At 43.9% G+C, this 14,423-nt stretch overlaps 4 non-coding genes across 4 annotated transcripts; 1 reads left to right on the top strand and 3 right to left on the bottom strand.

The window, feature by feature from the left end:
• Positions 1 to 3,773: 3,773 nt before the first annotated feature.
• Positions 3,774 to 3,855, bottom strand: trnas-uga (transfer RNA serine (anticodon UGA)). Its single transcript has one exon. It is a non-coding gene; the product is annotated as a tRNA-Ser (tRNA).
• A 2,638-nt stretch (positions 3,856 to 6,493) lies between these two features.
• trnas-aga (transfer RNA serine (anticodon AGA)) lies at positions 6,494 to 6,575 on the bottom strand. Its single transcript has one exon. It is a non-coding gene; the product is annotated as a tRNA-Ser (tRNA).
• Positions 6,576 to 11,912: 5,337 nt separating this feature from the next.
• Positions 11,913 to 11,984, top strand: trnae-cuc (transfer RNA glutamic acid (anticodon CUC)). The gene has a single exon. It is a non-coding gene; the product is annotated as a tRNA-Glu (tRNA).
• Positions 11,985 to 13,073: 1,089 nt separating this feature from the next.
• trnak-cuu (transfer RNA lysine (anticodon CUU)) lies at positions 13,074 to 13,146 on the bottom strand. The gene has a single exon. It is a non-coding gene; the product is annotated as a tRNA-Lys (tRNA).
• Between the last annotated feature and the right edge of the window lie 1,277 nt (positions 13,147 to 14,423).

The raw sequence follows: 14,423 nt of genomic DNA, 5'->3' as shown, positions 1-14,423 counted from the left end.
AAGTGGTTGGTTAATACTGCTCCCCAAGTGCAACAGTGACAGACAGTCTGCTCCTTGATGCAGTTCCTGATACACACACGGGGTAAACAGATATCACCTGGCTCATGAAACGTACATGGATTAACATCAAGCTGACCCTTGGGGCCAAGCTGATGGTGTATTAGGGCTGTGTCCTCAGTACCTTGTCTGGCTGTGAAACAAGGAGGACCTATCAAGGAAAGAAACTCCGCGACTTCCATCTGCACTGTGTGCGGTTGTTATTGGGTATCTCCTGGCGGGACACAATCAGGAAGCAGCAGTCCTCACAAAGACAGAGCTCCTTAGGCTCAGCAAACAGAGGGAGGTTGGATGGCTCGGGCCCGTTTACAGGATGGAAGGTGATCACATAGCTAAGGGCCAGGCGGCCAGTGAGACGTCCAAAGCTCTGCTTGTGTTACACTTACAAGCGTGATATGGAGGCCCTAATTAGCGATTATCATCCATGAATTTCACTAGGTGATGACAGGGGAAGATGGCGATACTTCCTGTGGACTGTTGTGCATCGCAATGGCGACAGCGGCTTGGCAACAGACGCCAAGACAGGAAACAACAACCCAGAACATCACTTGTAGCTTCACGTGAGACACTTGTGACAGAAACTGCCCCTCAAGGATTGAGCTCAGCCATCAGAAACTGTGCAGCACCTGGAGACAACCCATCTGAATAGATTTGTTTGCTGCGTGTCCATCATCTTTCAAGAATGGAAGGATGACAAAGATCATTGTGAAATTTACTTGCAAACAATATGACGTGTCACTCACACACACACACACACACACAAAGAGGCAGACACACACAGACGCACAGATAAACAAGCACACACCAATACATACGTACAGACAAACATACACACATACAAAGACACAGACATACACAGGTGCACACAGACATACATGCATACATGCACAAAGAAACACACACACACACAAATACACGCAAATACGCATAAACACACACACAAACGCACGCTCATACACAGACAGAGAAACACACAAAGACACACACACAAACACGCGGACACATACAAAAACACACAGACACACAAACAGACTCAAAACACACAGACACGCACACACCGACACACAGACACACACGCACATATACACACAAAGATGCACAGAAACACACACCACACACACTGACACAAAAACACACCACCGACACACACACAGGCACACACTCACATATGCAAACGTATACACACACACACACTGACGCAGACAATGCCCACATGTCCGTCCTTGGCCTGCTGCAATGTTCCAGTGAAGCTCAACGCAAACTGGAGAAACAGCACCCCATCTTCCGACTTTACAGCCTTCCAGACTTAATATTGAGTTCAACAATTTCAGATCATGAACTCTTTCCTCTATCCGCACCCCCTTTCCGATCTCCCTTTTTCCAATAATTTATATATTTTTAAAAAATGTATTTTTCTTTTCCTACCTATTTTTAAATTTATTTCGATCTATTGTTTTATCTCCATATTTTAGCCCATTTCGATCCCTTCCCCCTACCCCACACCCACTAGGGCCAACTGCCACTAGCTTGTCCTGCTTGCTCCCCTTAATGTCCCCATTAGCAAATTCCTTATACAATATCACCACCGTCAACACCCTTTTGTCTGTGACAACTCTTCTTTGCCTCCACCTCACACTGGCCCTCTATCTAGCTCTACCTGTCCCACCCTCCACAACCAGCATTTATTTCACTGCATTTCTCCATTTCCTTAGTTCTGATGAAGAGTCATACGGACTCGAAACGTCAACTGTATTCCTCTCCACAGATGTTGTCAGACCTGCTGAGTTTTTTCAGGTATTTTTGTTTTTGTTTCAGATTTCCAGCATCCGCAGTATTTTGCTTTTACCTGAGAGAGAGAACAATACGTTTCAGTGAGTTAGGCGCTGTCTCAGGTGAAACAAAACATTTCAGTGAGTGTGGTGACAAACGTGCCAATCTTAGCAAAGAAATGGTTGGTATGACAGGAATTTCTAAACAAGAGCACACAACAGAATGTACTATCAATGAATATTTACGTTATTAGACGATCTGTAGTTACAGTTTGAATAAGAGAAAATAAAATAAAATGAAACATTCTGGTGAAGATAAATCTTTTATCTTTGTGGAATGATGCAGCATGATTTATTTTCACACCGACACACAGAACAGGTGATGTCTCATATGTAACACTGTTGGCTGTAATGAAAATGAATATCTGGAGCTGTGCGGAACAAACAGTCAATGGGAAATTTGTAGTTTCAGGCCAAAGTTAGAGGCCCATTTCCAACTCAACGTCCACCATATAGAAACATAGAATAGTGTAGTAACAACAGAGACAGAGTCTGGTGTGGTGATTACTGAGACAGGGCCTAGCGCAATTTAAGCAGAGTCATTACTAGTGCAGTAATAATAGAGTAAGAATCTAATGTTACTTAAGCAAAGACGTGACCTAATGCACGAATAACAGGGACGGGGAGCAGTGCTATATTATATACTGCTGTAATAGCGGAGACGGGGTGAGTGCAATATTTACTGATACAGGGCCTGGATCAACATCAAGTGAAATCGGGCAGTTATTACAGGCACAGGGCCCAGGGTAATTGCTTCCCAGAGAGAGTCTAAGTCGTAATAACGGAGACTACCGCCAGTTTAAGAGAGACAGATCTGATCTCGTGGAGTAAAAACAAGGAAAGGGAGAGTGGAATAGAAGCAGAGACAGAGATTCAAAGACAAAGTCTCTGCAAAGACAGGATCCATCTTAATTAAAAAGACAGACAAGCTCGAGTGTGATACAGGCTGATACAGAGTCTCGTTTAACTTGTTCTGAAATACGGTCTAGCGGAATATAAGTGCAGACATGATTGAATGCGTTATAAGCAGGGCTCCGACCGAGTGAAACATAAGTCAGGTAGTGCCGAGTGCAGTAATAATTGAGACCGGATCTTGTGTAATACGAACCTGCCTAGTGTAGTAATAACACAGACCGGATCCAGTGTAAGAAAACTGATACAGGGTCTAGTGGAGCTTCACATAATTCAGGGCTCTTTTTAATATCAACTGACGCAGTGCCTGGTGAAGTAAATACCGGCAAATGTACAAGATCAGTAAAAACAGAGACATGAACAAGTCCAGCAATAATAAAGTCATGATACAGGACAATAACAACAGAAACAGGGAACTGTATGATATGAATGGAGGAATGTATTGGTGCAGCATTAACTGAGACAGGGTCCAGTTTGATAGACACGTGGCAGGTTCTACTGGAGTAATAGCTGAGACAGAGTCTTGTGAAATGCAAATAAAAACATGTTCTAGTTTTCTATAACCAGAGACAAGCTCTAGTGCAGTGCAAACGGGGGCATGGCTTATAGTAACTTTGGTCGAGACCTGCTTCAGTGCAGTCATGACTGAGATAGTGCCAACGGTATTGTGGCCCTAGTCCAGTACATAAACAACTGAGTTTGAGCCAATTACAGAAACAACCGAGAGATGACCTTCTCTAATATGATCAGAGACATGTCATAGTACAATAGAAACAGAAACAGCGTCTAATTTAATATGAACAGAGACAGTGCCAAATGCAGTAATAATTGAGACAGCGCCTGCTTGATGTGATGTGAGCAATCACGGTTTCACTGCCATCCACTGGTCAAACTTTGCTACTGCAGGTGTTGTGAAAATGTCGATTCCATTTACTGTTTCTGAGGTCATTGGTTTAAATCAGAAATAATGGAAAACGTAGACGGCAGGATTTGAACCTGCGCGGGGTAACCCCAATGGATTTCAAGTGCATCGCCTTAACCACTCGGCCACGACTACAGATTTTGACAGTAAGCCTGTATTATTTATATAAAGTCATAGAATGGTTACAGCAGACAAAGAGGACCTTCTGCCCGCCCTGTCTCTGTCACAACCTAGCCGGACATGCACGCGCGTTATTTCCTATGTGAAAATTCAGGGAGGTCAATGTTGTTTCCTCTTGGAGCCTCAGCTTGTTCTGAATTTCAAACTGTGGAAGGTAATCGACCAACAAAATCCACAAGGTGATAATGCATTCCTCTCAATCATCAATAACATAATTCACATCTTCCACTTCTTTGCTGCACCTCCTTCCAAACTCCACTTGCATCGTTCATCCAGATATTTTTCCCTTTGCCATTTTAATATGAAGTTGCACAACCAATGTTAATCAAGTTTGTGATGGTGAATATGTGTACATCCCCTCAGGGAACTGAACCGCATTGACACACACAGAGGAACACACAGACACATACAATGAGAGTGACAGACGCCGAAGGAGAGACAAACACCCAAAAAGCAAGGATGTCACCAACTTGGCCAATTATTGTTCCATTTCAGACTCCAAATATAGTGAATGTTTGCAGATGAACTGAAGCCAGAAACGCGGGGGTGTTTGGTTGTTTTTTTTTCATTTGACTGATAATTTATTCTGCAGGCAGTTTGTGTCAATCAGGAATGAGAAGAAGGGGAGTTGGCAGGATTCGAACCACGTGGAAAAACGGCTCAACCACTCGGCCAAGACAACTGGGTAAAGGCTGCATGTTGTTTGTTTAAAATAGTAGAATGAATACAGGGAGTTCCAGTGAAAGAAGGTCTTCCAGTCTGTGTCATTGTCCCACCTTTTCCCAGTCACCCTGGGATTTACACTGTCTCTCCTCATTCTTCCAACTGAAATACAACACTGCACAGATCAGCTGCTCCTTCACCGCACGGAGAATTTTTTGGAAGCGTCTCAAATAACAAAGCACCAGAAAGTTTGGCAGCGATGGGAGTAAAGCCCAAATCACCAGAGAGATCCGAAACTGAACCAGCGGCTGAGCCAACTCGGCCTCACTACCACATTCAGATTAAACACAAACATTGACACTGAATTAGGATATAAAAAATAATGTTCAGGAATTGGCCATTCGGACCGTCGAGCATTCTCAGTTACATAATAAGATCATCTGAAAACTTCAACCATCCTCCGCTTTGTAACATCCAGAAGTTTAGTTGCTGAACAGTCTCCACTCAAAATAAAGAGAGAAATGTCCTGTTAACTGCTTTTTTTTTGCTGATATGAAGTCAGAGAACTAACATGGATAATGTTTGGGTGGTCAAAATGGGAAACTGAACGACATTGACACACACAGAAAATCACAAATATGCGCGTTGTTAAGGTTTGAAATTGTGCTTATTTTCACACTGTCTTTCAATGTGCAGAAAGTGGAGCTGTGATCAGCTTATAGCTCAGAAGATGTACAGCAAGAATGTACATAACAGGCTGATGCTTACGGTGCCTGTTTGGACTCGGTGAGCTGCATCTTACGATTGAGGCCATTTAAATGTGATTCAATGAGTCCCGTTCCAAATTCTGTGCTCGAAAAAGAAAACTTGCTGAATTTGCCCATCGTCTTGAATTCAAAGCATCACATGGAAGATAAGAAAGTTAATCTTAACCGTGGTGTCAGGAAACATCAAATGACAGAAAGTTACAGCAAAGAAAGAGGCCAGTCGGCCCTGTGTGCTGCTTTCAAAGAGCAGTGTGATTGGTTGATCTGAATGATATTCGTCATTTAGGAAGAATGGGCAAAAAGGAAAACGAGGCGGAGTCGCGCAGTTAATAAGGAACGAGATCGGTACATTAGTGAGAGAGGATCTTAGATTGAGGGATCAACATGTAGAATCAGTTTGGGTGGAGCTAAGAAACTGCAAGAAGCAGCAAACATTGGCGGGAGTTGTTTATCGGCCGCCAAACTGTAGTGGAGTTTACTTTTACAAACTTCACCAAAGACAAGTTTCTTTGACCAAATGGTCTATGTCGGTGGAAAACAAGTGTCCCCTTCAGCCAATGAGAAGAACCATTGCTGTTGGCTGGAACATGAAGTCGATACTTTCCTCCTTTAAGACAGTTATTAAAGCCATTCCCTTTGACCGAGCTTTTAGTCACCTGACCGATTATGTGGCTCAGTGTCACACTTTGTGATAAAATGCTCCTGGGGAACGCCTTGTGACGTTTCATTAGGAAAAATGAGCTTTATAAATATAAGTTGTTGTTGTAGTCCATACATAGAAAGAGACAAACTACTCTTGTCTCTTTCATCCTGATATTTTTCACTGTAACTTTGTAATGTGAACTTGCACCACTAATGTGAATACAGTTCGTGCTCGTAAAAATGTGTTCACCTTCTCAGGGAACTGAACCACATTGACACACACACAGGAACACAGACAGGTATACACCGAGACTGGCAGAGGCCGAAGGAGAGACAAATGCCACAGTGAAATCATGTCACCAAATTGGCTCCGTTTTGTTTTCCATTTCCAACTGGAGATTTGCAGAAGGCTGACAAATGAACGGAAACAAGAGAACACGGGTGTGTTTGGATCGCTTTCCCTCGATTCAAACGATAATTAGCTCTGTCTGTGCGCCGATAAAATCCAAAATAATGAGAAACGTAGTCGGCAGGAGTCGAACCTGCGCGGGGTAATCCCAATGGATTTCTAATCCATCGCCTTAACCACTCGGCCACGACTACAGAAGCTGCTGGGTTATTACTATTATTTGTATGAAATCATGCAATGGTTACAGCGGAGAACGTGGTCTTTCTGCCCGTCCTGTCACTGCCATTACCTGATCTTTTCCCCGGAACCCTGTAATTTACACTGTCTCTCCTCGTTCTCCCGACCAAACTGGGAAAGAAAGAGTGAGAATGATCCAACCCGGCCAATTACCGCTCCATCAGTCTACTCTCCATCATCAGTAAAGTAATGGAAGGGGTCATCAATAGTGCTATCAAGTGGCACAGACTTAGCAATAACCTGCTCACTGATGCGCAGTTTGGGTTCCGTAAGGGCCACTCAGCTCCTGACCTCATTACGGCCTTGGTTCAAATACAAACAAAAGAGCTGAACTCCCGAGATGAAGTGACATCAAGTCAGCATTTGATCGAGTGTGGTATCAAGGTTCCCGAACACAACTGGAGTCAATGGGAATCAGGGGGAAACTCTCCGCTTGTTGGAGTCATACCTAGCACAAAGGAAGATGGTTGTGGTTGTTCGAGTCAGTCATCTTAGCTCCAGGACATCACTGCACGAGTTCCTTAGCGTAGTGTCCTCGGCCCGAGCATCTTCAGCAATGAACTTCCATCCATCATAAGGTCAGAAGTGGCGAAGTTAGCTGATGATTGCACAATGATCAGCACCATACCCGACTCCTCAGATACTGAAGCAGTCCATGTCCAAACGCAGCCAGACCTGGACAATATCCAGGCTTGGACTGACAAGTTGGCAAGTAACATTCGCACCCCACAAGTGTCACGCAATGACCATCTCCAACACGAGAGAATCCAACCATCGCCTCTTGCTGTTCAATGGCATTACCATCACTGAATTCCTCACTATCAACATCCTGGGGGTTCCCAGTGACCAGGAACTGAACTGGACTAGCCATATAAACACTGTGGCTACAAGAGGAGGTCAGACATTAGGAATCGTGCAACGTGTAACCCACCTCCTGACTCCCCAAAGCCTGTCTACCATCTACAAGGCAAAAGTTAGGAGTGTGATGCTTGCAGCCCCCGCAACACTGAAGAAGCTGGACACCGTCCAGGGCAAAGCAGTCCACTTGACTGGCACCACATCCACATTCACTCCCTTCACCACTGATGCACAGTAGCAGCAGTGTGTACCCTCTACAAGATGCACTGCAGGAATTCACCAAGGCTTCCAAGAGAGTAGCTTCCAAACCCAGGACCATTACCAGCTTGAAGGACAAGGGCAGCAGATAGATAGGAACATCATCACCTGGAAGTTTCCCTTCAATTCACTCACCATCCTGACTTGGAAATATATTGCCGTTCCTTCACTGTCACTGGGTCAAAATCCTGGAACTCCCTTCCTAACAGCACAGTGGAAGTACCTACACAACATGGACTGCAGTGGTTCAAGAAGGCAGACCACCTTCCCAAGGGCAATTAGGGATGGACAATAAATGCTGGCCCAGACTGCGAAGCCCACATCATGTTAATGAATAAAAAAAAAATCCAAGTTAACCTGCAAATTATATTGCTTTGAACTTCTGACCAAAGTAAAGCACTGCAAACGGCAGTCCCTGGAGCAAGGCTGACGTATTTGCTCAGGTGAGGAACCAGCTGAAGCTTTCAATATTGGTTTTCTTAACACCGAATTTCCAAACAGTAATTGAGCAATGGCTTGAAAGCGAAAAACACAGGGTTAAGGAGAAAGAGAAGAAAATTGCCTTTAATTGTAAAGCTCTTTCTACAAAACTGACATAGACACCATGGGTGGAAGGTCCTCTTACTGCGCTGTTCCATTTGATGATGACATTGTTGATCAGTCTGTCTCCAGCATTCCTAATGAGAACAGCCGAATTCCATAGAACCATAGAACATTACAGTACAGAAAACAGGCCATTAGGCCCGTCTAGACTGTGCTGAAATATTATTCCGCTAGTCCCATTGACCTGCACGCAGTCCATAACCCTCCAGACCTCTTCCATCCATGTATCTATCCAATTTATTTCTAAAACTTAAGAGTGAGCCCGCATTTACCACGTCAGATTGTAGCTCGTTCCACACACTCACCACTCTCTGAGTGAAGAAGTTCCTCCTAATGTTCCCCCTAAACTTTTCCCCTTTCACCCTAAAGCCATGTCCTCTCGTGTTGATCTCTCCTAATCTAAGTGGAAAGAGCCTACTCGCAATTACTCTGTCTATACCCCTCATAATTTTGTAAACTTCTATCAAATCTCCCCTCATTCTTCTACGCTCCAAGGAATAATGTCCTAACCTGTTTAATCTTTCCCTGTAACTCAACTCCTTAAGACCCAGCAACATCCTAGTAAATCTTCTCTGCACTCTCTCAAACTTACTGATATCGTTCCTGTACTCCAAAGTTGGCCTCACCAATGTCTTATACAACCTTACCATAACATCCCAACTCCTATACTCAATACTTTGATTTATGAAGGCCAGTATGCCAAAAGCTTTCTTTACAACCCTGTCTGCCTGTGACGCCACTTTCAGGGAATTATGTATCTGAACCCCCAGATCCCTTTGTTCCTCCGCACTCCTCAGTGCCCTACCATTTACTGTGTATGTCCTACCTTGGTTTGTCCTTCCAAAATTCAACACCTCACACTTTTCCGCATTAAATTCCATCTGCCATTTTCTGGACCATTTTTCCAGTTGGTCCCGATCTCTCTGCAAGCTTTGAAAGTCTTCCTCGCTGTCCACAACGCCTCCAATCTTAGTGTCATCAGCAAACTTGCTGATCCAATTTACCACGTTATCATCCAAATCATTGATATAGACAACAAACAACAATGGTCCCAGCACAGATCCCTGAGGCACACCACTAGTCACAGACCTCCAGTCTGAGAGGCAATCATCCACTACCACTCTCTGTCTTCTCCCACACAGCCAATTTAGAATCCAGTTTACAACCTCTCCATGGATACCAAGTGTCTGAACCTTCTGAATTAACCTCCCATGTGGGACCTTGTCAAAATTACTAAAGTCCATGTAGACAACATCCACAGCCTTTCCTTCATCTACTTTCTTGGTAACCTCCTCGAAAAACTCTACAAGGTTCGTTAAACACGACCTACCACGCACAAAGCCATGCTGACTATCCTTAATCAGTCTTTGGCTGTCCAAATAATTGTATATCCGATCTCTCAGAACACATTCCAATAATTTACCTACTACTGACGTCAGGCTCACTGGCCTTTAATTACCTGGTTTACTTTTGGAGCCTTTTTTAAACAACGGAACAACATGAGCTACCCTCCAATCCTCCGGCACCTCACCCGTGGCTAAGGACATTTTAAATATTTCTGCCAGGGCCCCTGCAAGTTCTACACTAGTCTCCCTCAAGGTCCGAGGGAATATCATGTCAGGCCCGGGGGATTTATTCACTGTAAGGCAGCAAGCACCTCCTCCTCTTTAATCTCTATATGTTCCATCACACTACTGCTTGTTTCCCTTCCTTCCTTATACACTATGCCAGTTTCCTGAGTAAATACTGATTCAAAAAAAAAACTGTTTAAGATCTCCCCCATCTCGTGAGGCTCCACACATAGATGACCACTCTGATATTCAAGGGGACCAATTGTGTCCCTTACTATCCTTTTACTCTTAATATGGTTGTAGAAACCCTTCGGGTTTACCTTCGCATTATCTGCCAAAGTAACCTCATGTCTTCTTTTTGCCTTCCTGATTTCCTTTTTTAGTATTTTCTTACATTTCCTATACTCTACAAGTACCTCATTTGTTCCTTGTTGCCTATTCCTGCTATACACCTTCTTAACTAGATCGCCAATATCCATTGAAATCCAAGGTTCCCTATGCCTGTTAACTTTGCCTTTAATCCTGACAGGAACATGCAAACTCTGCACTCTCAAAATTTCGCCCTTGAATGCCTTCCACTTACTGAACACATCCTTGCCAGAAAACAACTTATCCCAATCCACTCTTCCTAGATCCTTTCTCATTTCCACAAATTTGGCCTTTCTCCAATTTGGAATCTCAACTCGAGGACCACACCTATCCGTATCCATAATTAACTTAAACCTAATGACATTGTGGTCACTGGACCCAAAATGTTCGCCTACACATAAAGGCCCAAAGCGCTGCTGCATGACGTCACCGCTTAACATTGCAGACAGCTCCATTGGGCTCTTTACAGCGGAGTGTTGATAGAGGCGAGTGGGGTCATATTCGCTTCACATATGATGGAGCTGCGGTTTGAAACATGGCAAGAGCGTTATCCAAGCGTTTTCATTTCAGTGTGAGCGAAAGTTCGATGATTAACGTTTGTTGGAAATATGAACACAAGGGTTGGAATCCTGCTGACTAAAGTTTTCACCATTTTTGATTTTAACCAAATTAATTATCAGTTAATTAGAAGGAAATCTATCCAAATACGTCCGTATTTTCTGATTCCCATTCATTTGTCAGCATTCAGGGAATTTGCTTTCGGAAATGGAACAAACACGGAGCCAAGTTGGTGACACTCTTGCTTTCTGGGCCTGTGTCTCTCCTTAAGACTCTGTCACTTTCGGTGTATATCCCTGTGTGTCTGTTTCTCTGCGATTGTCAATGTGGCTCAGTTCCCTGAGGGGGTGAAAACGTTTTTAACGTCGCAAACTTCATTCGCATTAGTTGTGCGAATTCATGTTACAATCTCGCTGAGAAAAGCATCAGCATGAAAGATAAAACAGGAAATTGGCCCTTTCTATATTTATCCTACAACAACAACAAATTATATTTATAAAGCGCCTTTAACCTAATGAAACGTCAGAAGGCGTTCCCCGGGAGCGTTATATAACAAAGTGTGACACCGAGCCTCTTTTCGGTCAGATGACTAAAAGCTCGGTCAAAGAGGGAGTCTTTAAGAACTGTCTTAAAGGAGGAAAGTATCGATTTCATGTTCCAGCTAACAGCAAAGGTACTACTCATTGGTTAAGAAGTCTCTTGTGTTCATCTCACACAGACCATTGGGTCGGAGAAAGTTGTCTCTGATGAAAGAGATCGGGAATGAAAAAAAAATGTCAGAAGTTGCCTCCATAATCCAAATGATGTCCAGTGACCAGGAATCGGCGCTTCCATTGGACCAACAGCGAATAGGGTGGAGGGTTTTGGAAATTGAAAGTTACACATGAGCAGCTTGGGGGCTATTTCACCTCACTGTCAATTTCATATTCCAGCTCACAGCAACCATTGTTTTCATTGGATGACGAAGTCGTTTATCTTGAACCGAAACAGGCAGTTTTGTGGTGAAAGAGATCTGAACTGAAAAACAATAGGCAAAAGCAGCGTAGTTAAGCCAAATCGAAAAACGTTAGCACAGCTTCCCTGGTGGTCTAGTGGTCAGGATTCGGCGCTCTCACCGCCGCGGCCCGGGTTCGATTCCCGGTCAGGGAATGTCCACTTATTGAGTTTTTCGGAACGGGTGTTGATCACTCATTGACTGGAAAGGTTTAAAAGCTCCACCAGAATCAGAGGAGTGAGAGTTCAAGAGCTGGAAAACATCACACTTGGTTCAAGTGGAGTGAGGGAATGAAGAAAGAGGAGAGGAGCACTGACTAAAGAATTGTTGGTGTGAGGCAAAATATAGGTGGGACAAGTATGAATTTTGCTGCCTACTGTTTGCATTGGCACAAATATCACTCCTGATGGATCAACCAATCACTCCTGCTCTTTGAAAGCAGCGCGCCCGGCCGAATGGCCTCTTTGTGCTGTTACTTTCTATAATTTTATGGTTCCCAACAGCACGGGTCATTCTGCCATTTTATAACCCACACCAGCGAGGTATTCTTTCTTACCATGTATTCGTCTCTTTTGAAACCAAAACACGGAGCAAATACTGCGAGTTTTCTTGCCATTCCCAGCACGAAATTTGTCACGAGACTAATTGAGCGACACATCAATGGTGCCAATCCTTCCCTGAAGCTCACCGCGTCCAAAGATCACTGTTATCATCAGCCTGTCATGTACCTTCTTGCAGTACATCTGCTGAACAATATAAGCTTATCACAGCTCTGCTTTCTTCACATTGAAATCCAGTGTGAAAATCAATTAAAAAGCTGAACAACTGGGAGAGATAATCGGCACTGGGCACATTCCTGTAATCAGTATCTGGGAGAACCAGGAAGGTGGGATCCAGGTGTCTCTTCCACGAGTTTTATCCATTCCCACGAATTGATTGTGTCGGCATCAAGCAACAGCTAATTGACCTGGGAGCAGGACGGGCAGAGGGAGCTGGAGGCGAGGCAGAGACAGAAGCAGAAAGAGATGCGACATGCATTGAATTTGATGTATGTCAGTTTCTTTCAGTGGTGAATGTCTGTCTTGTAAGTTTCACAGGAGACACAGCAATTGGTGTTTATTTCAAGCAGCAAGATTTTAAAAGTAAAAAGATAAAAGCAAATTACTGCGAACGATGGAAATACGTCACAGCTGGTGAGAGGAACAAGCCGCACGAATTTTATTTGGCTTTTCTAAATATCATAGCGTCCAGCGTGGGGCTCGAACCCACGACCCTGAGATTAAGAGCCGCATGCTCTACCGACTGAGCTAGCCGGGCATATAGAAAGTTGCTCCATATGCCAACATACATGGAGAAACCTGCTGCTTTCCACCTGGTGCCTCAGTTTGTTCTGACTTTTAAGGTGTGGAACATAATCGGCCTACAAATGCCCCAAGGTTGCAATGCATTCCTCTCAATCACCAATAACATCATTCACATCTTCCACTTCTTATCTGCACCTCCTTCCAAATACTGTGATCCATTTTCCTCAGGATTTTCGCCTGGATTTAATATTTACCTGCTTTGTGACCTCATTTTGAAATCAGATTCGCTTCAACATCCAACACAAACTGAATTGCAAACCTGACGGACAAACAATGGAAAACAAGTCACTCGGTAACACAAATCCCATGGTGCTCATTTTCAGATTCACAACAGTCAGCTTTTCAATAAAATGAAGGAATTTTACGGTGAAAAGAATTAGAAAGTTGGTGTGACTTTTATTTGTGACTCACTCACTCGGGTATTCTGTAAATGCTGCTGGGAGGTTTAGTGACCGGGATATAATCTACCTGTGTTTTCCTGAGCCTGTGCTCGGTGTATTGGGAGGTTTGGCCCGGGTTGGAGTATCTTGTGTCCCAGGGATGTGCAGTAACCCGCTGATTGAAGCTGCAGTCGCCGCTTTCTGCTGGCAGCGGGTGATTGGAGAGTGCGGGGACGGAATATTGCTGCTTTTCTGCTTTTCCCTGTCTCACTCACTGTGGAGCTGAGGAAGAGTGAATAATTGATGGGTTTGTTTCAATCCAATAACTTGATGAATTTCCAATGGGTTAGATATCGGTGTATGGTCGGTCTAATTGTTTTCTCAATGGAGTCAGCAACGTTTCGGGAGTCTTCGTATTCAGCTCAAGTACCCAATGACAACCGGGAACTGAGTGACTATGAATGCTGATAGAGAGAAAACAGTTAAAGTTTCATTCCTGGGTGGTCTCCAACCACCAACCTTTCGTTTCATATCCGAACGCACTAAACAATGGCGCCACAGGGACCGATGAAAGTTTAAGCCAGGGTGTCAGTGAGTTAAAGCTTCAGATTGCTGCGAACGGAATGACTATTGTTCTCTATCAGTTTTACTCTTCCAAAATAAAGAGTGGGACATTCATTGTGGATATATGGAAACAGTTTGATCCGACCCACTATAGGCACACCCATGTCACTGTGAACCAGCTCTCCTACAACCGGTGCCGTCTCCCTTCGAGCCTTTGCGTGTCTTGTCTGTTACCAAGTATTCTGATTGTCCTGAAGCTGACATTAGTTTTGAATTCCTGATGTGC

This window comes from Cetorhinus maximus, chromosome 23 (assembly GCF_964194155.1).
Source record: "Cetorhinus maximus chromosome 23, sCetMax3.hap1.1, whole genome shotgun sequence".
In the NCBI taxonomy this organism is placed as follows: Eukaryota; Metazoa; Chordata; class Chondrichthyes; order Lamniformes; family Cetorhinidae; genus Cetorhinus; species Cetorhinus maximus.
This window is presented reverse-complemented; position numbering and strand designations above follow the sequence as displayed.